This window comes from Larus michahellis, chromosome 14 (assembly GCF_964199755.1).
Source record: "Larus michahellis chromosome 14, bLarMic1.1, whole genome shotgun sequence".
NCBI lineage: Eukaryota > Metazoa > Chordata > Aves > Charadriiformes > Laridae > Larus > Larus michahellis.
The window spans coordinates 12,208,802-12,235,267 of NC_133909.1; the positions used below are offsets into that span (position 1 = coordinate 12,208,802).

At 47.3% G+C, this 26,466-nt stretch overlaps 1 long non-coding RNA gene across 1 annotated transcript; it reads right to left on the minus strand.

Annotated features, from left to right (window-relative positions):
• Positions 1-226: 226 nt before the first annotated feature.
• On the minus strand, positions 227-26,466 carry LOC141751191 (uncharacterized). Its single transcript, XR_012589901.1, has 3 exons — positions 26,395-26,466; positions 6,566-6,697; positions 227-5,258 (listed from the first exon to the last, which is right to left on the minus strand). It is a non-coding gene; the product is annotated as an uncharacterized LOC141751191 (long non-coding RNA).

Sequence of the window (26,466 nt, forward strand, 5' to 3'; positions counted from 1 at the left end):
CATCACCCCAGGGGATGGGACACGCAGCTGTATTTGTTGTATGTTGGACCAAGGAAAGGAGTGCTCTCAGTTTGCTTCTGTGTCACACGTGCACCCCGGAGCTGGATCTGGAGGCGGTGGGTAGAGACACCTCCTTGGCCCCTGGAGTTTGGCCAGAAATATGAACAAGAACATCTCCTCCCTCCAGGTATTTGTCCTGCTAAGGTTTAGCTACTGGAACGTGCTCACTCTGGAGGCTGCTGAGATCCTCCAGCTGACAGAGGGAGATGCCTATTCCTTTAAAGCTGCCCATGGTAGAGAACATATTCTTCCTATTATCCCGGCACTGCATGCATTTCCAGTTGGTGTTCAGGTGTTTATGTGGATCTATAAAATCCCACATAGTTTGGCTTCTGAAATCTTAGGCATGTTCTGCAGACAACGTTGCATTCACATAACTCCAGCCATGCCTTTAAACTTGCGTAATTAACTACGGGATGCACACACATACACACACACACACACACACACGGAGCTCAAACTTGTATTTTGCTGGCTTGATCTGCACCAAAAGAGCCGTAAGGCACAGCTGAAATAGAGATACAACATTCTGTCATCCTTGCTGGTGCCTGTTGAAATTGTTGCTCTGATTCCTCCCCAATTACAGTTAATGTTACTGAGCTTAGACTTCAATGAAAGCGTAAACGAGCGAACACAGCTGAATATACTGCTCTTGAAGTAATATTTGTGCATGTGCCCAAAGGCTTAGGGACAAGCACATTTTAGATATTGTAAAGATAAAATAATACAAGCCTCGGAAAAAATGTTTGAAAAGTTTAGGGGAAATATGTGTTATTTCACATGGGGCATAATACTGCAGTCAGCAGCGAGATAAGATTTCTTTAAAGAATAGCGTTCAAAAGCATTTCAGACATACATTTACCCTGACTTAAATACTCATCCAAGGTGCTGAAATTTTGGTCCAGGGAGACAAGAACTGGCTGATTTCATATCGGACACATGATTTCTGTAGGTCTGAGCTGAATTAGGTGCAGGTAAAGATGTGGCTGAAATAGCCGGCCAAGAAGACCTTTTGATGCACCACCAGGAACTACTTTTGGTCCTTTGTTAATCGAAGTGCCATGATGTGAGAAGATCGGATAAGATGTCAGATAAGATGTTTCCTTCGCTTCAGGATGCTTCTTCCAAGAGAGGGGAGGGGAGAAGGGAGATGGCAAATTACAGTACAGTCCCAGCAAGGAAAGGAGACCAAGGGCAAGGCATTTCAGTGGAACTACCTTAAGTTCTGATGAACTCCAACAAGCGTCCCCCTTTCCGCTCAAATAGCCAAAGGACCCGAGGTGCTGTAATTACCCTGCAAACCCGTGTGTCATTTGCTGGACCACAATATTTTTCTTGCTCACTGTGCTCTCTTTCTTAGAGACAAATTTGCTCTGTTGATGAAGACATGAATTATCCTGGTAGAGGCTTTCCAAAAAAACATTTTATTTTAAAATGGCTGGGGAAAAACCTAAACGATGCCAATGCAATCTATTTATTTTGTTTTAGAGAGGTGGTGTCCTTCCTCTTTATGCCAGTGACATTTAACTGCAATATGTATATGAGGAGCCTGATGAAAGCCTCCATGTGTGAGGAGGAAGGTCACAAGGGAGATGAGTTTGCAGTCATTAGCCCTGGCCGCAATTGCAAATCTACCTCAGAGCTTAACACACCTTGTTACAGTGGGTTTTCAGAAGATGGACTGTAGGATTGAGTAACCCCTGGGTGGTCCTTCAGGGTCAGATGAAGGGGTATTTCCACTAGCTATATGTCAGGAGGGCTGCTTTTAAAAGGGCTTCAGTTTCCAGCAATTCGGCACCGAGGCTGCTCGCCTTGCCGGCAAGCTGGCACCCACCGGGTGACTGCAGAGACAGGTTACAGCCCCGCGGGACCCAGCACCCCCCGGAACAGCCCTCGAGGGGCTCACGGCATGTCCAAACCCGGTGGGTTCTCTGCAGCTCTGTGCCCAGCTGAGCCCAGGAGGGACGGCAGTGGCCTTCTGGCTACCAGGAGCTGAGAGAGCGGGGAGAGAGGAGGTGAATGGGGGCTGGAAACTGGCCCAATTAAGAGGGACAGCAGCCCTCTGTGTAAAAAGCAAGAGAATAACAAAAGGAAGAGAGACAGATAGTGCGTTTGCCTGTGCAAACGAGAGTGAGGAGTGAAGGGCAAGTTCTGGGCAGTGTTTCCACCTTGGGTCAGCTCAGGCTGTCGATGCAGCTTCCCCTTCAGTGGCTTGTCACCCATGCAGCCACCAGAACCTGCTTCCCCGCCAGACACACACCACAGCCGCTGGGATTCAACCGTTACGAGAAAGGTCTCCTCCTCCCGGCATCTCCCGCCGCGGCTCAGAGCGTGGTGGGTTTGGGTCAGGAAACCAGCAGCAGCCGGGGAGGGAAAGGGGTGCCTGTGGGCTCCGATGTCTCCTCCAACAATTACTGGACTTCTTTTGGCTTTGTGTCTCAGAAACAAGAGGTTTGAGGCTCTCTCTTGAGCCTTCCAAGCCCTCACAGGATGATGCTTCCCGCCTCCTCCTCGCTCCCTGGAGCTTTACTCTCTCTTTTCTAGGAACCAAAGCATCAGCCCAGCTCCCCACTCGGCATCCCCTGGGAGAACAACCAAAACCACCCTGGGAAAGCCTCTGCAGCGCACTCAGGTGTGTGCAGGGCCGGGGTGCGCAGCTGAGTGTTGGCAAAGGCTGGATCTGCTGCCTTGGTCCCGCCAGCCCGCCGATCGTGGAGCTGCGGCGGCTGCCCGAACCTCACGCCTGCAGCAAGGAGGAGCCCTTCTTACCAGGAAGGATAAGAGGAAAGGGAAAGGAACTCTGGAGCTGGGACATAACGTCCTGCAAAGCCAGGATGGTGAGTGTGGATCACAGGGTCTGCCTTGCTGTGCTCTTCTTCCCACCGGCGAAACGCCGCTGCTCCTGCTGAGCTCTGGACCTGCTATGAAGAAAATTGCAGCCACTGTTGTGTCCCCAGGGAGACAGACGGCCGCTCCAGGGTTTTGCTTCACTTCCAGCACTGCTTGCACAGGAGACTTGTTTTCACCCATGGGAGGAGGAACCATCTCTGGAAGCGAGAAGACAGTGAAGCCCTGCCCGCGGCTTCGCCTCCCGTGCTTGTCACCGCAGCCTGCGCGTTCGTCCCACGCTGGCAAACCGTTGTGTGGCTTTTTGCAAAGGGTTGGAGTGTGCTGACTTGGCAGCTCCCCTTGGTTCCCTGGAGTACTGGGTCGTCGAGCAGATCACAGGCAAATATTTAGACACCAGCGCACACAAACGGGCATTCTCTCAGCTCTTTCACACAGGGATACAATATTTAATCAAGCCCTGGGCAGAAATCAGCAGCTCTGCATTGAAGAATCATTATATAAAAGACTCTGCTGGCTGCTGGCTACGGAAAGGAAAGCGGCTGCTGTATCACGCAAACATTTCCAGCCTATTTCTGGGTGTAGGTCTTCTGGGGCTTCCTTATTTTCTGTCTCCCCTAAATTTTCCCATGTCACCACTTGCAAAACTCAGCTGACACAACTGTAATGGCCTCTTCTGGTCTTAAGAGCAAGACTCTTCTCCATTATTTTTTTTTAAAGCTCTATGAAGTCAGAAGGGTCCTGAATGGGAGAGGATGCCTGTTGTCCTCTTAGCGTCTTACTGAAGTGCTAACTGTAATTGACACGAAATCTCCCGTAACAGTTCTTCTTGTTCTGCAAATGTTATAGGGACAAAACAAACGAAAAAATGGCATTACTACTGCCGAGAGCCAAGCAGCAACATTCTTAGACTCAGCACAAATATTGGCGGATATAGTCAGCCCTAACTGCAGCCGAACGAGCAGGCGAGAACTGCAGACTGTTGAGAAGTTAAAAAAGAGTTGAAATAGAGGTAGGACTTGCCCCTGTCCCTCACTCAGACACAAACAGCTTGTCATCGAGGTTTGGGATTTTTGGTAACACATACACAGCTTGCCCTGATGAAGAATACGATGGCTGTGGCACTGCTGCGGAGCCTGTTCCCTCGCCAGGTCTCCGCTCCCCTGGCAGATGTTTTCATGTCGCTGCTGGAAATGCAGCTTCGGCCGCCCCGGCCCCTCAGCGAGAGCATCTCCTCTGGGATACAGAGCAGAAGGTTGGAGGCTTCTGGGCCTGAATCAATACAAAACTGGAGGTCTGTGGAGATGATAACTTGTACAACTGTACTTTGGTTTGAAACGACTCAGTCTGCTCTTTGCACTGCTTGCCAGCAAAGGAGGGCCGTCTCCAGGAGGTCTGTCTTGGCTCGGCCATGCCACGTTTGCTTGTGCATCGCCCTGTTTCTAAGTGGCGTGTCCCCAGCTGGGCCACTTGGCCAAAGTGCTTCATTTCTGAAGGTAGGGGCTGAAAGCACCTCGGTCCCCCGCACCCATTCCAGAGGCACCTGCAGCTCTGACTTCATGTCCTGCTACACGTTGCAGCTTTTTTGCCTTTTCTTTTCCTGCAGCCGACGGGGCGATGCCTGATGCTCAGTAAATCACTAGTGAAGCAGCTTGTTTACAGGCAGCACCAGCTCATGTGTGACCCGAAGAGCTGGTCTGATTCAGCTCTGCCTGGAAAAAACACGCAGGGCAGACGTCAGGTGGGAGCGCGGTCCATCCGGACGCTCCCCTTCGGCAGCAGTGGATGAAGATCAAATAAACTTGGCACGAGGTCAGGTGGAGAGGCCGTAAATCTCCAGGGTTTCTTAGAAACTGCCCTTCTTTGTTTGCTTTCTTCGTTTGTCTTCTTGATCCCTCTTTAGCCATGTTTGATTTAAAGGAGCAGCTCGAAAAGTCCCACCTCAGCCTGGGTGCTCGACCGGCACAAACAGGAAACTCGAGCTGCTGGCAGCGAGAAGCATTCCCAGCGATGAGCATATTTTCCAATCTACAGAGCGCTCTGCTGGTACCTGCCCATGCTTCACGTCAGACAGCCTTGACTGACAGCCATAGACTCTACGATGAAGTTACTTTGGGAAACAGTTGGTGGCTCAGGTCCCCCTCTCTCGAGCTAACAGACCCTCGGATGAACATGGCGATGCTGTGAGTTCACACGCGGGTCCTGGAGCGGCGGTGTCAGGGCTGAGGGTCACGCTCAGGCTCGTCCTGCAGCTGGAGGGAGTTTGTGTGAGCCCGTTCGCACGACGCAGCCGGGGGCACATTCTCTGGGCTGCAGGACAGCACTGCCGTGGATCAATTCTGCTAATGGATCTGTCAGTTGATGCCAAAATTACTCACCGATAGATGGACTCTATTGGGTAACATCTAGTTAATGCTAATTAGCATCTAATAACAGTGACTCATACAGCCTTTAGATTGCTTTTAAACCATACAGAACCAAGAGGTGTGGGGTTTTTTAACCCTCAAACTGATTTTTGCCTCTGAAACTTGCATCATGAACAGATGTGGAATAAACTGACGTCATGTTTTTCCTCTCAAATTAGTTATCAGCTGCTTTCGGTCCATGTTTTACGGGCATACCAGGCTTCCCTCCACCTTCCCTGAATCACAGCGAGCCCGTGGGATGTACGGCCGTAACGCAACTGGGCTGCCCACGGGTGCAGAACCCGTGACCCAGCAGCACCCCCAGGGAGAACACCAGGCTGTCAATTAGAAAGTAGAAATTCTCCTTTCTAAAAGCCGAGCAGAAAGGCAGGAGGTGTTCACAGCTTAACTGTGCAAGGAGGAGGGAGAAATAATCGCTAGTGTGCGACAGCCCGAAGCAGAGAGGATGCAGAACAGCCGGAGCCAGTAAAAGCGCTCTGAATGTGACAACTTAAAGTGCGTTAAACTCTGTGACCTGGGAGTACCCAAATCAGGCTTTTTTCTGTACACTTTCACAGATTGACTTTTGCTTGTGTTAACTTTGTAGAAGAGAAATCTGGCTGAAGGACACAGGGCAGAAATGGGAAAAACTGTCATTATTCCTGCTGCCGTTGTTTTGTCTTGACACAGGGAGGATCCCGGGTCATAAATTAAACATCCAGGCTTTCTGGACGAATGGTGTAAACAAGCTATTTTACTGAGAAATTACAACAGGGTTTAATCTGACGTTATTTTCTAAACGTACTGGCAATTTGTTAGTATAATTAAAAAACTTTCCTTATTACAACAAGCACTGGTGGAAGCTCTGCACAAGATATGGAAATTTACTGCCTGGTACGGTGTTTGCTGTCCGTCTCACAGCAAATGTAAGATCAGCCCTTTAAGAAGAGAAGGAACCTGTTTGAAAGAGCCCTCCGCTTAGTTCAGAAACTAGTTTCTTGAAAGGAAAACCTCAAATTGCCCTTAGATTTTATTTCTCCTCTTAGATAAAGATATGTCCAGGAAATTATTTCAGAAAGGGACTATTAAATAATAAAAATATTTGGGAAATTGCACAGTGCAGCCCCTTATAGCCTGAGCTGCAAAAAGCTACTTCCACGAACATTTCTCTTCCGCAGCTATCTCAAACCACCTGCAGTTTGCAATACATTTTCTATTTCTGTTCAAAAGCTTTGTTCAATCCCAACGCTCACCGTACAGACGTGCACACAGCTCAGGGTTTCTCTGCCTCACCACGTCTTGCGAAAGCACTTTGCCTCTGAAAATATCTCAACCGAGAAGGTTTCATTCAGGACTGACTTCACAGCGCGTTTCCGCTTAGGAACCTGTAAAAAAAATTGGAACAAAATGAAATCCAGCCCTCGTTTTCTTATCATTCATCACGGTCACTGATGTAACGTTACGGTCAGTTCTGTAGTGTGATGTTTGTCTACCTCACTTTTTCCCGCTCAGAGACCTGGGTAACTCGGTGCAGCGAGATCTGCTATTGCCAATGGCTAATTACTGCTGTGTCCTCGTCGGTGCTGCCGTGAACACCCAGCGCCTGGTGGCAGGGGGGGCTGGGGGCTCCCCAGAGCCTGGGCAGCGCAGGGTTCCCCAGCCCTAAAGAACGCCAGCTGAGATGGCTCTCCAGAAAGGAGAACTCAGCCAAAGAAAAAAGAAAGAGCATCTGAAACGTGAAGGAATTTACATCTGAGGAGTGTTTTGAATGTCTGGGCATAAAACCACCATTAAGTGCAGAGCTACAAAGGAAGAAAAGTTAAGGACAATTCCGGTAAAGAGCCACAGGGACTCGTGAAGTCCTGTAGCTTTAGACACTTGGTGAAGGCACCTCAGAAGAGCGGTCTGAAGGCCGAGCAGGGGGTGTATGGTAGGTCTGGTCTCCATCTCTCCCACCCCTCAGAAATGAGCTGCAGGACAGAGCACCCAGCTGGAAAGCTGGTTTGCCTCTTCCAAACCCCGGGGGCTGTTCCCAGACTTCTAACTGACCATTCCCCTGGCCGGGACAGTAACTCACGCTGCTGAGCTGCTCCCTCTTCCGATCGCAGAGGGATTCATCCTTCCACAATGTCAAACATGGGTATGATCAAAGTCCTCTGGGACCACCGTGTATTTCTGCCAGATGAGCAAGGAGACTTCTTTCCCCTGGCTGCTTGTGGCTCCTAAGCTCCCGTTGTGCAGGAGAAGACAGGGACATGCCCAGGACCCAGTATACCTCGTTGCTCTCTCTGGTGGTAGTGGGACTCTCCCAAACACCTACATCTGACCCTAAACCAGAGCGAGGACTTCTAGGACCTTGCCTAGACAGATACTTACCTTTATCTCACTTTGATTCGAAACAAATCTGCCCACAACCTAAATGCTTTTAGCTAAGAGAGGTGAGCTTTTTTTAAGGTCAAACTATCCATATCCATTCCTCTGAATTCCCTACCCAAGCCTGCCATCTCACTAGACTTAACAAAAAAATACAACTTTATTTTGGCTGCAGAGCTTTCCTGCCCTTTGGGGACGGGGAGAGAAATTGTACTGTGTAGCCATTGTTTCTGACAGTTCATTTACTCGAATGAAACAATCCATTCATCACCGGGAGTCCATCAAACAGAAACTGTCTTCAGCTTTGGCTTGCACAATAAATATACAGTATTTCAGCACTATGGATTTACATTCAGCAGCGGGTATCCAATACAACACGCATTTGCCTTAGATCCCTGGATAATATATTCATGGCATTGCCGGTTTTGCTACTGTACCAGCCCTTGAGCGGCTGCTCATTCAGCTCGAAGCTGCCCTCTCCTCGCCTCTTGGTCATACAATATCCCGTTTATCAGAACCAATTGCACTCTCCTGTTCTGTTAAAAAAACGTTAGAGAAAATTGATAGCAACATTTTTTTTTCCCCTCTCAAACACAATTTCATCAGGTATCATTTTAATTCCAGCCTCCCTTGCACGGGTGAGACAGACTCCATCATATTTTTCGCTCGCTGAACGTTAGGAGTTTAGTCTAAAACAGTCATCTCCGGTTGTTCCACAGCCAGTGGGGAGAGCGAGGGATCTCCGGAGCGTGGCTCAGCCTGTGTTAAATGGCTGAAGCACGCTGAGATGAAATATTGCTACATGAAAGGAATGAGGGAAAAGGAATTCAAACAGATAGGTGGTTATCTGGGTGTTTTTCTAGTTCTTGTATTATTTTTTTTTTTTAACAGTGAAAATTCATTCCTATTTGCAAGGTTAAACTGCCTAACATTTGAATATTTTGATGAGAAGAAGAATTAAATCCAGTATAATGAAATGAAAAAAAAAAATTAAATTATGGGGGAAGAATCTCAGGATGCACTGCTGAAAAAGAAACCTATAAACTAAAAAAAAAAATCACCAAAGAACAATCAGATCTCGGTTTGAGCATTACCGCTGATGGCTCCGTTAGAATGATGACCTGTAATCACAACACTGATCTCAATATTACATTTTGGTTTGAAGGACTAAAATATGGTTTAACTGACAGACCATCAGTATCTACTCCAATAGGAAAACCACCTGTTTTATTTTCTGGTGTAGGAAGTAGAGGAATTTTTTGTATTTTTTTTTTTTGAAAGGTGGTATGGAAAATTTAAAATGAGACTTCAATGAAAGAAGACGACAAGACTAGAAGACAGAAGAGATTTTTTTTTCCCCTCTTTTTTTAGCCCTGGTTTATTCCTGTCCACTTCTAAGTCAAATCAAGAGAAAAGTACACAGTAACATATTTCTTTTCCCTGGCAGGGCAGTTACCTGGCAATAGAGAAAAATGTTAAATCCCAGAAAGAATTGCAATCCCTCTCCTAGACTGCTGCCTTACAGCAGGAATGTTGCCTCGGGGCTGGGCTTCCAAATCACTGCCCTCCGGCTCATTTCTGAGGGCTCACTGCTGCCTCCGCTCGAGATAAGTTATCTGCTCGTGCGTGTGGATTTGAAAAATGGGCACGCAGGCCAAAAAAAAATCCCAGCACAACAACAAACGGTTCCCTCAAAAGTCTTACTGTGTTCGTCAAAGTCCTTTTTGATGTGCTTACATTTCAAAAATTATTACTGAGCATGGAACCGGTTTCCTGAGAGACACGTCCTGCTGGGGTGGGTGGGTGGATGGGGGATTTGGAAGAAAAAAAAACCCCAAGAACAAAAAGGTCCTGAAATTGAAATTAAGTTGCTTTGCAAGCCAAGATGAGAATGCCAAACTGCGGAGGAAGTGTGGTGGGATCAAACTGCGATGAGGCTGGACATTTAATTAAGAAAGAACAAATTGATCATTATAGGAGGGGGGCTTGTTCCTTTTCTTTCATCTTTCTGGGCTGTGCTCTTCTGTAGCATGAGAACGCAGTCAGCCAGTGACTCTTCTCCAGCCCTGAAGCAATGACATTCACCCAACACCCACACGTTTGTGCTTAGTAGTGTCTCCTCCGTCAAGCATCCAGTCAGCCGGTGAACTTTAATCAACATTTTAGCTCTGAGAGGACATGCGAGCTTTGGTTATCTTGCTCCGGGCCAACTGTGTCCTCCTAACAATCAGCCACACACACGCACAGAAGCAACATGAAACGGGCTTCAGGTTCCAGAAACAACAGCAGGTAGAGGGGCACTCCAGCAGCAGACAGCGGGACGGGTGTCCCAGAACACCACAAATAATCACTGTTGTTCTTGTGTTGCCTCCAACTCCCTCAAAATGCGGGCCATTAAGGGGAGAGGCAGAGGTAGGGAAAAGCTGCCTCACAAATCACTCCAATGAGACCCTGGAGTGAAAATGGAGTCTGCCTACAATTGCTAATGAGGTGTCAAGCAATTTGTTTCTTCTTCTACTGTATGTTTTATTTCAGGAGGAGATAAGTTCTGACTAGAGACTATTTTGCTTGATCGAATTTAGTGGGGTTTTGAGCCTTGGGCACCAGACTTGACCACTGCCAGCTTTTGCTCTTTTGTTGACAGTCTATTCTGCTGAAAAGGGAAGGTGGCAGTTTGGAGACATTTGTCCCTGGTCTCCATGGGACTCTGAGAGCCCATACAGTGGAGCTGCAGTGTCCATTTCTCCAGGGGAGCCTTCATCCCTGAGCTTCCTAGAAGCTTGGGACAGCTGGACGTGGTGCTGGAAGACATCGCTGGATTCTTGAGGATCCGTGCATGGAGAGTAGAAAACATTTTTGGTCTCAGCAGGTTTTCTTTATTGAGCTTGAAAAAAGAAACATCAGCTTGTTCTTAAAGAGTCCTCCTCAAACCACATGGAGTTTCAGTTCACTTCAGATAAGTTTGATGCTTATCCAAATAGTAAAAACCTTGGAGGCCGGAAAACTCAACTACACACCTCTCGTGAGATCGGGCTGGCCAGTGCCTCCAGAGAGAACAAGCCCAGGAGCAGCAAAACCTGATATACTTTGGCACTTTTGCTTCCAATTGCAGCAAAACAAGCAGACTACTAGAAGATTTTAGAGCCCATCAATGCTGGTGGGAGCTTTTACTCAAATCTTTGTAGGAAGTGCAAAATACAACTTGCAGCCATAGCAATGCCCATTTCACCAAGGTTTGCAAGACACGTGGAAAAGCTCGCAGCCAGTCTTCTCAATTCCTGGTGGCATTCACTATCTTAGGACTTTCAGACCCCTGTTTAGCTTTTAAACTCACAAACCCCCCCAGCGTTAGGCAGCACTGCTGAGGGGAGGGAGGGGGAAGGCGGGCAGAGCTGGGCATCCCGTGGGGACGGGACGGAGCTCCCTGGAAGGAGCTGGAGGCACTGCGAGGCTCAGGAGGGAGGGAAGACCAAAAGAACGAGACTGATTTAGAGCTGAGCTTGCAAGTTGTTAACAAATAGGAAACGTGCCTTTGTGACGCTGCTTAACAGCAGCAGCCCTGCCTTTGACTGAGAAACACCCAGCGCAGACAATGAGCTTTTGAAATAGAAAAATGGGACGACAAATGAAGATGTACAATAAATCTGACTTTTTAAAAAATAATCTAAAAGCAAGTCCTTCCGGCATGTTCTTCCCTTTCAGTCGCACGGAGTGAAATGGAACAAAGGTGAGGAAAAGTCTTAATCCTGAACCTGGAATGAAAGATATGAGCTAGAATAACATTACTTTCATGCAGAACCAAAATAACGGGTTTTAAACCTGAAGACCCTGGCCAATGCAAGCACGAGGCTCGCTCCAAGAGTCAAACACGCTTATGCTTTGGGGTGTTTGGATCAAAGCCTTTGCTATCATTGATGATGGCAGAGGTCATGAATCCAGGAGCCTGGTACAACCGTGCTGACATAAAGGAAAAACAGCCTTTGACCAGCTGCACTGTCACACGGAATCCAGGAGGATTCTGTAGCTCTTGGACACTCCAGCACTTGAGAGCATGATTAGACCAAACCCTGCTGCCCTTTCACAAGCACAGGCAAGAAACGCGGTCCCATGCGTCCTTCTCTTTCCAAATAGCCTGATCTGGATCTTGAGTGCTGGAGAGAAGAGGGAGACAGGGAAGGGGGAGAAAGAGTGGGAGTGGTGGGAATTTAAAAATGCCAACTCTTTGCCATGCAGCACACTGGGAAGTTTAAAAAAAAAAAAAGAAAAGAGAAAAAAAAAGAAAGATTTAAGAAGTGACACTTTTGAAATCTCGCCAAAGCCAAACCATCAAAATGGGACACTGTCTCTTTAAGTGCAAGGCTGCACAAACGAAGGGAAATTAATTAAGTAGGGGAGGCTGGTGTGGCGCCGCAGAGAAAATGCACAATCTGGGACCCGCATGCCAAAGCTGGGATGGAAAGGAAGGTGATCTGTCATTTTCTGCTGTTTTTTTAAGACAGAAAATATATTTTTGAGAATTGACTAAGCAATTACCCAAATTAAAGAAACTGGAAAAGCAAACAGCGGTAAAAACGCTCTAATTTTTTTTTTTTTTTTTTTTAGAAAAGGGGGTGAAAGACACGAGGATAGATTGGGCCTGTTGCTTCAAGGTGCTCCTTATTAATATGATGCACAGGAAAATAAAACAGCAGCTCACAACAACAGCTATTAACCCTTTCACAGCCCTGTGCTGCCAGGAAGGACTTCTCCATCCCATTCCCGCGTGATCTCCTCCTTGCTTTTGGAGGATGAGGCTGAAACCGGAGAGATGTTTTGCCGGGAGACACTTCCCTGCCACCCCGCAGCACCTCCCTCCCATGCCAGCATCCCCCTTGGGCTGGTGTCCATCCAGCGGGCCCCCACCGCAGCATCCACCCCACGGCCTGACTCCAGCTTTGGGCAGGGGGGGAAGCAGAGGGAGATTTGGCTCTCACCTCCCTGGCGCACACCGGCTGCCAACTGGCCCCTGGGCCTGTCGCCTGGAGCCGGGGCCAACTCCCGGTGCCAGCGGCGGTGCCGGAGCGCAGCTGAGCAGCTGCAGCCGGGGGCACACGTCGGTGCTGCACCGGGGAGCAAAGGCCACAAGCGAATTGCTGTGGAAAAGGTGGATTTTCATGCTGGTGGGGCCTAAAGTTTTCTGCAGCCACCCTGCAGGACACGTGCGTGCGCATGGAGGTGCTGGATGGAGCCGCGGCTGGCGAGAGCCTAGTGCTGCTTCCCCCCAGGCTTCGGGCTGGTGTCCGGCACATGACTCCCAGACACGGAGGGAGGCGATTCTCCCCCTCTACTCCCCTCTCGTGAGACCCCACCTGGAGTACTGCATCCAGTTCTGGAGCCCCTACTACAGGAAAGATATGGACGTGCTGGAACGTGTCCAGAGAAGGGCCCCGAGGATGATCCGAGGGCTGGAGCACCTCTCCTGTGAGGACAGACTGAGAGAGTGGGCATTGCTCAGTCTGGAGAAAAGAAGGCTCCGCAGAGACCTTCTAGTGGCCTACCAGAAAGCTGGGGAGGGACTTTTAAGGATGTCGGGTAACGGTAGGACTAGAGGGAATGGATTAAAACTAGAGACGGGTCGATTCAGACTGGACGTTGGGAAGAAGTTCTTCACCATGAGGGTGGTGAGACACTGGAACAGGTTGCCCAGAGAGGTGGTGGAAGCCCCATCCCTGGAGGGGTTCAAGGCCAGGCTGGACGGGGCTCTGAGCAACCTGATCTAGTGGGAGGTGTCCCTGCCCAGGGCAGGGGGGTTGGAACGAGATGATCTTTAAAGTCCCTTCCAACCCTGACAATTCTATGATTCTGTGATCCCTGGGAACACCATCCTGCTGCCACAACCAAGTCCAAGAAATTCCTAAAGTTTGAAGAGGAAAAGCATAGGGATGGTGGGAAGCCAGGGCTCTGCTCAGCTTTAGCACATGCGGTTTGACAACATCCAAACAGGACACTCTCGCACCGGGGCTGTGGGATACTGAGTCCTCTCCCGTCTGCCCTAAAGGGGGTTTATCCCTTTCTGCTGCTGAAAATTTAAACTTAAGGCATCCGATGTGTTGTTGGGTTGTCACTGAGGAGAGATTCTAGCTCTAACGAGACAGGAGAAAATAGTCGCAGCATTAATTTCTTCTTTTTCTCTAAGCCCATTTCACAAGCTGGGTTTAAAATACTCCCATGAACACCAGTACACAGCCTTCCCAAATCTTACTGCCTTTTTTTTCTTTTTCAGTTTTGTTTTCTTCCTTATGTGCAGGACATTCTTCAAAAACCAGCTTTAAAGTCCTAAACTAGGGCCTGCTCACACAAGGAGGGCAGCGTTCAGCATTCTAAAACTCAGACATTTGTTTAAAAACACACTCATCGTTTATAAACCTCTGCAGCAGAAAAAAAGCTGCCTTTTTTCTTTTATGGACAGGTGACTGCTTCCACAGATTAATGTTAATGCTGATTCCAGGACACGCGTTTCAATGTTGCGTTTAGTTTTGTTTTGCTTGTCTCAAGTTTGTCATTCCCAAGTGCTTTTTCCTCCATTGCTTTTCAGCCTCACCGATTGCGGTGATGTCCCGCCCGTCCACGGGTTTTTACACCTTTTCAAATAACTTCCCCCGCTGCTCTAAGAAGGAGAGGCGTATTTTTATTCCTATGGAATAAAATGGTTGATTCGAAGGTGCAAATACGATTTTAGGCTATAAAACAATTTTTAAGATGGTTTTATAATGTCTCTGGACTTCTAGGGGTTTTCAGTCAAGTTTTTATTTTTCTCCCTGTATTGACTGCACAGCCATCCAGGTTATCCTTTCTCTTAATAATAATTGTTTAAAAGCACCACGTTAGTTTAAGATCCGAATCCTGTGCAGGACAGAGCCCTCTGGAGTCAGTGGGAACTGGGAGAACTTGGCCCTTGAGAGGATCAGAAGCTGAGTTTTATTTTAAGATTTGTTTATAAAACACCCAAATCATTGTAAACTGAGTTCATTTTTTTTGTACTTCTGACAAATAAAAAAAATAACGGGTTACCCTAACAGGGATTTGAGTTTAGGACTCAAGGAATACAGTGTATTCTAATTATATTCCCAAACCAGTAAAATTTTTAAGGTCATTTTACACAAGTAAATCCATGCTAATATTCAAGGTTCAAGTAACGTTTTCTTGCAGTAAACGTAGGATCCGGGGGAAAACCTTCACTCAAGAATTATTTGCCTTTTGTTAAGCCAAGCTGAGCCAGACCAGTGTGAACTCCTTGTCGGCTCATCCTTATGTCTGAGGCTGCATCTGCCACAGCAGGGCTTTCCCCCACGCTACAGTTATCCCCTCTCTCTTGCTGTAAGCATCTTAAAGCAGAATGTTTCTCCCCCTGTGTAGCCTTGGCAGTAAGAAAAGTTTCTAATGAGTTACAGAACTGCGTCCAGCGATAACCAGAAGCCCATGAAAGCCAGCACACCTGCAAACAGATAGGCAAGAGCAGAGAGCCAGCAGAAAATCCTGCCGTGGTGACGGATCAGGAGAGGACTTAATTCACCCAACAGCAGCAGCGCTTTTGCCTCGGCCACTCCGGCTTCCCCGTCTCTTGCCGATCTGTATTTAACAATGGGCTAATCCAGGAAAAGCCAGATCGATACAGCTTGAGCACAGATGAGCTCAGGCTGGGCTCTGGAAACACGACTCGCAATCCAGCGAGGATGAGAATATTTTACAGACCACGTCGTATGCATGGGAGGATAACGCTCGGGACAAAATGAGCTTTTTTGCCTGTGGCTTTCCAGTTCAGTTCTCCCTCAATATGTACACGGGAGCAGAGAGGATTTCCAGCTCCTCTGCAAGGAAGACACTCGTGGGAGGGACCTAGCAGAAAAAAGTACTGAAACTTCTCTCCCAGAGCTCCCTCCTCCTCCCCTCCAGCTGAAGGGTGATGGGAAGGGAGAGCTGAGAGCTCAGACCACAGCCCGAGATCTCCAGGAGCTCAGAAATTTTGGTCCTCGGGTGAAGATGCTGCCTGGGAAATGTCTCCTTAGCCTGCCGTGCTCAGGGACTCCCAGCGGCAGAGGATGGCAGCTGCTGTACACGGGAGATTTCACGCGCAAAGCACATAGGGGCTTCCCCTCCACAGAACACAAAATTACTATTAAAGAGAAAAGGGGGGATGGGGGAAAGCTGTGATTTTTGTCTTTGGCCCTCTTGGCTGGTGCCGAGAGCAGCACACGGGAGCAGCCTGACACAGCAGAGCCGTGTAACGCGCTCCCAGAGCCGAGCCCTCACCCTCCTTCTGCAAATGCCCCGTTTCCCCTGAGCTTCTGTCGAGCCAACGCGAGGAACCCTGGGGGCAGGGGATAAAGGCGGCTTTGCAGCAAAGCACCATTTGCAGGCTTCAGAGGTGTTTTTAAGCCATGAGCTGAGCAGCAGGGGCTTTGCTTTTCCTTGGGGAGGAAAAGTTCAGGACAGAAACATGAAGAGAGTCCCCTTCATACCCGCTCTGGTCCTGTTGCCTCTACAAAAAAAAAATTTTAACTGCATTGTGCTGTAATGAGCCATGCCCAAACTACTGTTTTCTGGCCCTGTGTTTATTTTATTTCCTTATTGTAATGAAACTCAGATGGCTGTTGTTTACACTAGCACGGCACAGCAAGAGTGTGCTTGACTCAGTTTTAATTAGCTGCAAGTCAGTTTTGGAATTAAGGCAGAGGAAAGAACAAATTTTTAGTAACTACTTTAAATTGAAGCCCTCATTTATTTTCATTACGGCTAGACAAAAGCAATATAATGTTTCCTAGCCCTTTCCATGCACAGCTTTTGCTTTGCTGCACAGGGCTGTGTTTTGCTCGAGAGCATCCGTCCCCGGTCCACGGATGGGGAGGCTCCGCTGCTCCTCGAGACCATGGATGAGGAGCTCAGGCAGCAGCACAGGAGCCTCAAAGCTCCCAGTCCTCGACCACACAAGGGAAACAGGATGAAAACTGGTGCTGTCACCAGCTGCTCGAGTGCTTTGTCCATCCCACACCATGGCTGGTGCTTAGGTCACCTCCGTCCTGCGACAGCAGCAGTTTCTGTTTGCAAGGCAAACGCCTGGGAGCTGCGAGGTGTAGGTTCTGTTTCTAATTCACCCTCGGATGGATCCAGCTCCTGATGAAATCCACGGAAAGTCTCCCATCGACTTCAAGCCCTGGACAACACTGGATAAGTTGCATGAAGTTTCTGAACTCTACAGGCTGTGGATCACATCACATTTATTCGTGAGGTGCAGGTACCTGGGGGTGACCCCAGCAGAGCCCTCAGGCTGGGCTGGCAGCCCTGTGCTTGATCCCTGTGCATGGACTGTACTGCATCCAGCTCTGGGGCCACCAACAGCAGAAGGACACGGAGCTGTTGGAGCGGGGCCAGAGGAGGCCACGGAGATGATCCAAGGGCTGGAGCCCCTCTGCTGTGGGAACAGGCTGAGAGAGTTGGGGGGGTTCAGCCTGGAGGAGAGAAGGCTCCGGGGAGACCTTCCAGCCCCTTCCAGTCCCTAAAGGGGCTCCAGGAAAGCTGGGGAGGGACGACTCGGGATCAGGGAGGGGAGCCATGGGATGAGGGGGAACGGTTTTAAACTGAAAGAGGGGAGATTGAGATGAGATCTGGGGAAGAAATTCTTGGCTGTGAGGGTGGTGAGCCCCTGGCCCAGGTTGCCCAGAGAAGCTGTGGCTGCCCCATCCCTGGAGGGGTTCAAGGCCAGGTTGGACGGGGCTTGGAGCAACCTGGTCTGGTGGGAGGTGTCCCTGCCCAGGGCAGGGGGTGGCACTGGGTGGGCTTTAAGGTCCCTTCCAACCCAAAGCATTATAGGATCCTATGACTGCCCTGCAGCAATGGTGTCAAACCAAAATTAGTATTGGTACTACAGCAGCGTGAGGCATTTGGGTAATGATGAAGTTAAAGGCATTTGTAGCTGTTAAAGATTTTTGGAGTAATTTTCTCTATGATTTAGCAACTGTTCACGTTGTTGGTTTATTGTGCTGCCCATGTCTTGCTTAAGGTAATGATCAAAACGCCATTTTCGCCCTGCCTTCAGAATGTGCCCTGCCAGAACAGTACTTCCAGAGCGACAAATTCATGGATGTGCCTGATGATCAAAAAAAAAAATAATCATGCTGTATTTAGAGCTTGACAAGGAATTGTTACAAACTGCAGTAAGCACTGAGGCAGCAACGACAGAAACACCTTCACCGCACTTTGAGAAGCATCCTGTGATCCCCACCAGGCCAGTGGCTGGAATTGAAAAGGAAGCTCACAGGGAAAGATCCTGTTCCCCCTTCCCCACCGCCGGCTCTTTCTGCTACAAATCTTATCATCTAGGTGATTTTTAGACTAGTTTTTCCAGCTACTAAATACCACCACAGCCACAGAAATATGGAATATAAGATAACAGCAATGGGTTTTCTGTATCAGATTCACCAACTCCAGTATTACAACCCTCTATTAGATAGAATACAAATAGATTTTGACTGTCTTCGATAAAGTGCCACCTCAGCTCGTACATAAACCTAAACGGCACGTAATAATGCCCACAGCTAAGGAGTCACACACGCACAAGCGATTTCTCTTTATACAAACCAGCTCCTGATTGAAATGCAAATAACTACCACTGACCAAAAAAAGATCAAGATCCTCCACCTATACAGGATACGAGCACTAGATTATTTGAGTTACATGTTACTACAGCAGAAGATGTATAAAATAGTCAAACCACTCCAACGCCAGAAAAAGGTATCCTCACAAGAGTCCTGTTGAGAAACATTCAGAGAAGGTGGCTACTTTTTTTTTTTTTTAAATATAGCTTTTCAGATACTGAAATCATCTTTCCAGGTCAAATAGCTTTTTAAAAAATATATTAGGTAACACATTTGTTAAAACTACTTTGAGCTAAAGCACGCTCAGATTAAGCTGCAATATATATTATTTACAATAGATCTATTTTCCAAAAGGGTTCCTGTGTGTTGGATGCAGTGTTGCCAACTGTCAGTAAATTTACGAACAGCTTGTAAATTTAAGTGCTTTCCAGAGAGCTATTGGTATGTGTGTAAAATACTCATTTTGTTCCTAAAACATGGCAAGACGTTTTTTTTTTTTCTATGCTTGAAAAATAAGGAAAAAACCCTCATAAATAATATCATTGAAGCGATGACGTATCAGTCTCTAAGAAGAAGAAACTGAAGTAACTCACTTGCTGAGCCAAAGTATCAGCTTTTTCTTGCCTTCAGTGGCTCAGGAGATACTAACACCTCCATTCACTTCCGAGGCAAGAGTCTGCACAAAACCCAAGGGTGCCTTCATTCCTCCCAGGAAGGTGCGTGCCCTTGGGGTGAAGAAAATTTGACAACAGTAGTAAGGAAGACAGTAACTCACTGAGCCCCATTATTTAAGTTGACACTTGGATTTGGAAAGGCTTCAGTCAAAAATGGTGGCTTGATGCAAAAATAGTTGCAAGAAATAGAGGTAAAGGTCAGAAAAAGGAAGGTTTGTCATGCCCAAACCCAGAGCTGAAAATAATAATTTTAATGTCAAGAAAAATAGGTGCCAAGCCTGGATGCTCCACTACAACACCAACAGACGGGAGCCCTCTTCAGCAGCTCCCCTGCAGAACCCACCCGAGCATGCCTTCCTGAGCATGACTCCTCAATCCGAGCAGGAAAAACTCCTCTTCCTGACGCAAAAACCACTGCAGATTGTTTCCTACAGGCTTATATAGCCTGTTGGCAGACTTTGGACCCACAGTCAACGGGAGTATCGCCTTCCTCCTACAGAGCACCTACGAAGTTACCCTCGGTTAGTACATTAAAGGTGTTTGCAGGTGTTTAAGGTGGAGGTGCCAAGATCCTCGAGAAACAGCCTGGTTTTTTTAGCTTTGCAGATCTATCAACTGGGTGGGGAAACAGACCTTTACACAGACTTGAGCGAGGGTAAAGGACAGGATTTTGCTACCTTCTACTGCCAGGATGCAAAGTCTGGTCCCTGCTTTATTCCTGGAACAGCTGATAACAGGGCTATTAACTCTTAAATAATTGCAAGCACCTTTAGATATTTGGAGTTTTATTAGCCACGTTAGGGGAAACTCAGAGGCCCGAGCTCAGCGTCTGCTCGTAGAACAAGTGGGAAACTATTTGCAGCTCTCAGTTTGAAACACATTTGTGCTTAAGCTTTTATTCTATGCACCAGGCCAAACCCAGCCAGAGTGAATTGGATTTGGGTGGGAAAACACATGGACTCTGGATGATCTAAGTTAAGCAGAAGTTAAATTTTGGTGGTTTACCCTCATTTTCTTTCCTTTTTTTTTTTTCCATTAAAGAAAACAATCCAGGCTCCCCTTTGAGGTCCTTCAAGGAGTGTGTGACTACCTTTCCAGGCAGTGACCAGGAGAGGGGATGGAGGGAGGCTGGACCGGCTTGCAGCTGCCCGGCAGCATCCCTCTCCCCAGCCACAGGGTCTGCAGCCCTGGACCACACCGCCTGGGCTGGTTTTACAGCTGGCTGAGAGCCCTGTTACGATTCCCTAAACTATACATCCTGCTGCAACAGGCACAGCACCTCAGCTCTATAGAGGGGTCCTGTAATGCACTGTATAATACCAATAAACATGATTGTTATAAAAAGATAAGGTTACAGAACATTACACTTTGCCAAACTCCAGTTGACTGTAACTTTAAGTTTTGGCTGAGCAAAGAGCCAGAGAGATTTTAAAATTCAGCAGTAGTAGCTATTCAGAGGGTTGTTCTAGTACTCCTGCCAGGAAAAACTTCGAGTGAAAGGTCTGATTTATCACACGATGGGGTTGCAAACCTGTGCTCCGGGTACCGAGGCAATTGCCCGTCAGGTTTCAAAAAAAAAAAAAGTCTGGAGGAATCCCTGGGTTCGGAAGTGGTGAGAATTCCAGTTTGCTGTTCTGAGCAAGCAGCGTTGCAGCAAGAGGAGTGTGCCCTGCCCGCACACACAAAAAGGATGGATTTGTCCCTGTTGCTTTGGCATCCTCCCCCCACAAAACACAGAACAGCCCAGTTTTGAGGCAAAGATCACATTGTAATAATGGGATTTTTCCATACAAAAATCTGGTATGGTGGTCGCCGGTATTGTCACAAAGGGAAAACGTTGCTGGGGAGAACACGACTCCCAAATCCCATGAAATTCCTATATATTGAAATATTTAAATTGGGACTTTTATTTTTTTCATCTATTTATGTACATTTCCTTTTCTCTCTCTAGTTATCTCCTTTTTTTAAACACAGGAGGACTGCTCCGAGTTTCTTTTGACAGTAGCTTTTCCTCTTGTCATGTTTCTTTTCATCTGTCTGTGAATATAAAGCTTTTCTGAACCACTTCAGACATGACATTTGGATAGGAACGTCAATATACGCCTTACCCTTTAAATCTGAGGAGCCGTTGCAAAACACATGGATATCACTGAAAAAAAGCTTTTCAATTCCAACGGGATTGAGATTAAGTACATAAAACCTGTTTATTTTGAACATCATAAACATCCCCTAATGTGACAGAACTGCTCATCTCGGAGATGAGGGAAAACGTGAAAGATCTGGCCTGCGTGAGCGACGCAGGGCGGTTCCTGCGCAGAGGTCCCTACCAGCCGGGAACTTTGTGCCTATCGATGAACAATAACAAAACCCAACTGCTAAAAATCAACCTGCGGAAGGGCTGACAGACCCAAACCCTACTTTTTTCACTTTTCCAGTCCCTTTTCCAATGACCATATGAAAGACGCTACCTCCTGCGCAAGCCCTTCCCGACTGCAGGCGGGCACGGCTCCCCCTTCCCACTGACCCACAGCACCCCACGTGCCACCCGGCCACGGTGGCTGTCACCTCTCTGCCTCCACCCGGGCCACATTTCAGCAGTTGAAGTGACAATAACAGGCAACACTGCAAGAAGTCTGCAGCGCAGTTTGGGATGGAAGGTGCAATGTCAGAGTTATTACGTTCCAGTTTCCCGCCTCCATTGGGCTGGAGACATCTGAGGTGACAATACCACACCAGTCCTTGGCTGGGACTCACCAAGGACACGGCTTTGCACACACATGCGCACTTTCTTTTCCCTCTCTCTCCTTCTCCAGCTGGAGAGGGAAGGTGTGTTTACAGAAGACAGGCTAAACACCTAAGGCTTAAGCAAAGCTGGTGGAATGCAGGCTGTCCTTTTAATCTTCTTGAGATCATAAGACAGAAAATAATGGCAAGTCACACCCATCAGTTTCCAGGAAAGTAAAGTCTTCAGACTCAGCCACAAAGGAATTAAAAAAAAAAAAGAGGAAGAGAATTGCAGATTTTCCCCTGCCATTTCTCACTGAAGGATCAATTTAAAGAACAACCAGCAGCACAGGCCTAGGCAAACCTCTTCACCACAAAGATCACGCAAAAAAACTTCTGACCAACAGTCAGTTTCTGGATAGAAACAGAGAACTGCAGGGGCAAAAATGGAGAGAGAAGAAAAACAAAAATTAAGTTAGCGCAACCATGAATGAGACTTTTTGAGTCTCAGAAGAGACACGTTCTCTCCGAAGTTGGAGGAACATTCCACTGGGCAAGTAAAGCTCCCTCCCTGCTGCCCACTCCTCAGCCCAGACCTGCTGGGACCACTGTTAATGCCCGCTGCCTCTGTAGCCCATTCAGCCCTGGCTCGTTCAGCTGAGATTGCCAACAGGGGTGCTAATTAGCAGCAGTTGCGGCAGACAGCATTTTGCTGATGTGGGCAAGCATCCACTGGGAATGTGCTGGAGACCACCAACCCAATTCGCAGAGATATTTTTATTTTAATGTTTTTGCTATCCTGGATACCTTGAGCTGTTTAGTTAAAGGAATCCTCCTAGGAGTTGTGTGGGAATATATGCATACCTATAGAAAAACCCAGGCATTATGCACACCAAATGCATATCACAGGCTAATTATAATTTCTCTGCAGATGCCAATCAGAAGAACAAGTTAAAGCCATTGAGAGGGGGAGAAAAAAAATGCATCTGTGGTTTGCAAGGTAGGTGTACTTGACATGTCCTTTTATTAATTCTAATTATAGAGATTCCACAAATGGATGTCAAACATTTTCAGGGTGTTTTGCTAAAAAATTTCTGTGATGGAAAAAGGAAGAACTCCACCCCAGCAGATCATTTCTTCTTGTTTGTTTTACTATTTTCACTGTTTTCTTACTTTTAGGGCAACCAAGAAAGACAGAAAGCAAAAAGAAAAAAAAAATCCCTTCTGGCCTGGGTTCAGTTGCTGTATGTCCCTCAGCTGAAGCAGAAAGCAAACATTCCCAGAATGTGTTAATTCAAACAAATGAACTGGCCAGCACCAGGCTGAGAGAAAGAGTTAAATGGGAGCACAAGGAATAATTCCAGTGGCTGGACAGATGAGTCCTTACATCTTCTCTGCAGCACGGCTCACGTCTCCGGTCCCTCCCATTGGATCTAAGGGCCATACTCCTACTCAGATTCTGCCCCACAAGCCTTTTCCTGACCAAAAGTTAAAGTTCGTGATCCCCCAGGGTCCCAGTGCAGCCAACCACCCTTATTCAGCAGATGAATCACAGACTGGTTTGGGTGGGAAGGGACCTTAAAGGCCACCCAGTGCCACCCCCTGCCCTGGGCAGGGACACCTCCCACCAGCCCAGGTTGCTCCAAGCCCCGTCCAATCTGGCCTTGAACCCCTCCAGGGATGGGGCAGCCACAGCTTCTCTGGGCACCCTGGGCCAGGGGCTCACAGCCAAGAATTTCTTCCAAATATCCAATCTAAGTCTCCCCTCTTTCAGTTTGAAACCTTTAGCCCTCGTCCTGTCGTTACACTCCCCAAGAAAGAGTTCTCCATCTCTCCTGTAAGCCCCCTTTAGGCACTGGAAGGCTGCTATAAGGTCTCCCCTTATGAAACATAAGCTTAAATATTTGCCCAGGTTCCACTGGGTTCGATCAGACCAACGCAGGGGCTGGAAGTTCATAGGGATGAAAAGCATCTGACTGTCCCACTTCTCCCTTTCCAAAAAGGAAGGTTTGCTTAATCTCCGCTTGTAAAGAACCAGATAGAGCCACCGCCTTTCCACATCACTCCGTGGATTTGTACTAACAGACCCGGAATTGGAAAAATCTCTTTTGTATTAAGCCCTGAGCTCTATCACAATGGGACATTACAACGGCACCTATTTGTGTTCACATCTAGGTCACTCCTGTAAAGGCTGAACCCCCATTTTTTTGGCAGGATTTCTCAGCTCTTGCAGCTGCTGCGATGCACCGTGCTGTACTGCCAGCAGAGCCCCAGTTTGCCCACAGCACACTCTTCTTTCTAACCCCCGACATACAACCGGCTGCTTTCCTCCCGGGCTCAGCCTCTCCGACCAGGGTCGGTTCCCACCCAACACACTCCCAACAGGCCATTTTACAGGTACGACAAACCTGGGTGACTTGAAAAGGAGGACAAAGGCTGATGGCAGCCTGTTGATTTAGAAATTAAGAGTTTGATTCGCAGCAGGTGTAAATGGAGATTAATTCCGCAGAGCTGTGCGCAGCCTGCTAAGAACTGGTCCATACGTGAAACACAAAGAAGGGGATATTTTAATTACAGAATCAAATGGATTGGGGATGGCTTATTAATTGCCCTCACAGAGCTGTCACCTACTGCCAGAGGTTTAACTAGACCACGTGAACAAACTACTCACTAAACCCTTTGCCCTCTCTCTCTCGCCTCCATCACCCACTCGCCACAGACACACGCTTCCCTACAGAGGGAATTCCGCAGCCTTGTCCAAATCTGGATACACTAGAACCCAAGCCCTTCCTTTTCCTTCAAAAAAGCATCTATAAACGGAATCATCGGCTCCATCCATGGCCCTGACCACACGCTCGAGTAAATGGATCAAACTTCACCGAGCACAACACGGCCACGTGCGCTCACAGTGGCGGAGAATTTGGGCTGAGGCCCAGATCCTCAAAGGGACAGAGCTGCCTCATTTCCATTGAAATAACTTGGGGTCAGACACCTAAATACTTCTGAAAAAGCCAGCTCCAATTTCTTTTTTTTTTTTTTTTAAATTAACTAACATAGTCCAGACAAAATTAGTATTAAAAAAAAAAAGAGATCTCAATGAGCTATTCTGAAGTAGTACACTTGAGAGTTATTGCTCTTGACTGGCTAATAAATTATATTTTTATTTGCCAATAAAACAATAAGAATAATTTTGGTTATTCTACTTTCAAAAAAGTTATTTCTTCCCTCGTGAGTGTTGGCAAATGATAAAAACCACTATAGAATACCAGATGACTCATGTATAAACAAAGAAATAGTGGAAAAATACCTTAAGCAAACAAAAGAAGCAATAATGAGTTGTAATCTGCATCTCTGAAATTCATTGTGTTACAGGTCGCCACCAGGGAATAACCTGTTAGAGACGGTCTCAAAAGAATGAGTATTTGCTGGACTACGTGGTAGGTGGGATTTACTGTATGAAGCCAGGAGAGAAACAGCTGTAGGAATGTAAGAGTTTTGGCTTTGTCGTAGGTAGTTAAGAGAAATGTTTTAGCAAACTATACGAAACTTTGGAATAATAAACGATGCCTTCTGGTAAGGTCACCCAGACCAATCTGTCACCCATCTGCTTTTGCAAGCAACAGCAGTTACACCCTGCGCAATGAGAAAATGCAATAAAACTGTAAAAAACTAGTCATTGATGCAAGATGGTCCAGGCAACCTTTTCCACATGGCGCCAAAGTGCCACTTCACGTGCAGTCGGCAGCAGTGCCGAGGGGCGAGCTCCCAGGGAGGGCTCTTAAAATTCATGTTTCCCCCCACAGTGTGAATTAAAGGCAATAACCCTGAGCTCCCCAAGACTAACACTCCCCTTCTGCAACAAGCGAAGGCAGAATTATCCTTCACTATCCAAGGCTGTTTTCAACAAAAAGAGAATTTTTCCAGACCTGGCATAGATGCAGATACCAACTTTTGGAAAGAATGAGAGCAAAGGAACAAAAGAACATAAATATTACATCTGACCATAACAGGAAAGAGTTGGCATCACAAAGCATATAATTTTTTGTCACAATATTACATTGCTATTCAAGATGACATTCCCTGACTTCTCAATTAATAATCATCATCAGCTGGCTCCAGTGAAAATAATATTTATACTGAGGCAGTGACTTTCCCCTCAACTTGGTAAACTGACTCAAGGGGAAAACTCAAACATTTTACCAAGAATTAGGGTTCAGAAATCATTTACTGCAGGTACCAGTAAACTCATCTTTGCCCCACTTGATCCTATAAGCCATCTAGGGAAACTTTAGCTTTCCTTATGTCAAGTCACTTCCCCCAGAGCCCCCACTTCTACAGTCCTGCCTGCTCAATCCAGACAGTGGGGATCTTCACACGGGAGTTTAAGCAGCTCCTGAGATAAAGCCACCTCCAAAGCAATCTGAACACACACACACACACCAAACAGGGATTATTTTTATTCAGACTGAGGTAAGTTTGTAGGAGGGCTCTTGGCAAGCTGGAAGGAATGGCCAGAATCACATCTCAAAGCGTGTTATATCCACGGCCACAAGCCAACACACACCAAAACTGAAAAACCTTCTCCGTGTTCGCACCTCCAAGCTGCACAGAGAGCAAACAGTCTTTATCAGAGAGACGGAATTGGGACAGGGAGACAGAACAGCACACATTGCCTCTTACCTTCTACCCATAGCACAAACCGCAACACTCCAGGGCAAAATCCGCTCCTTCACCACCCAAACTCAGACCGGG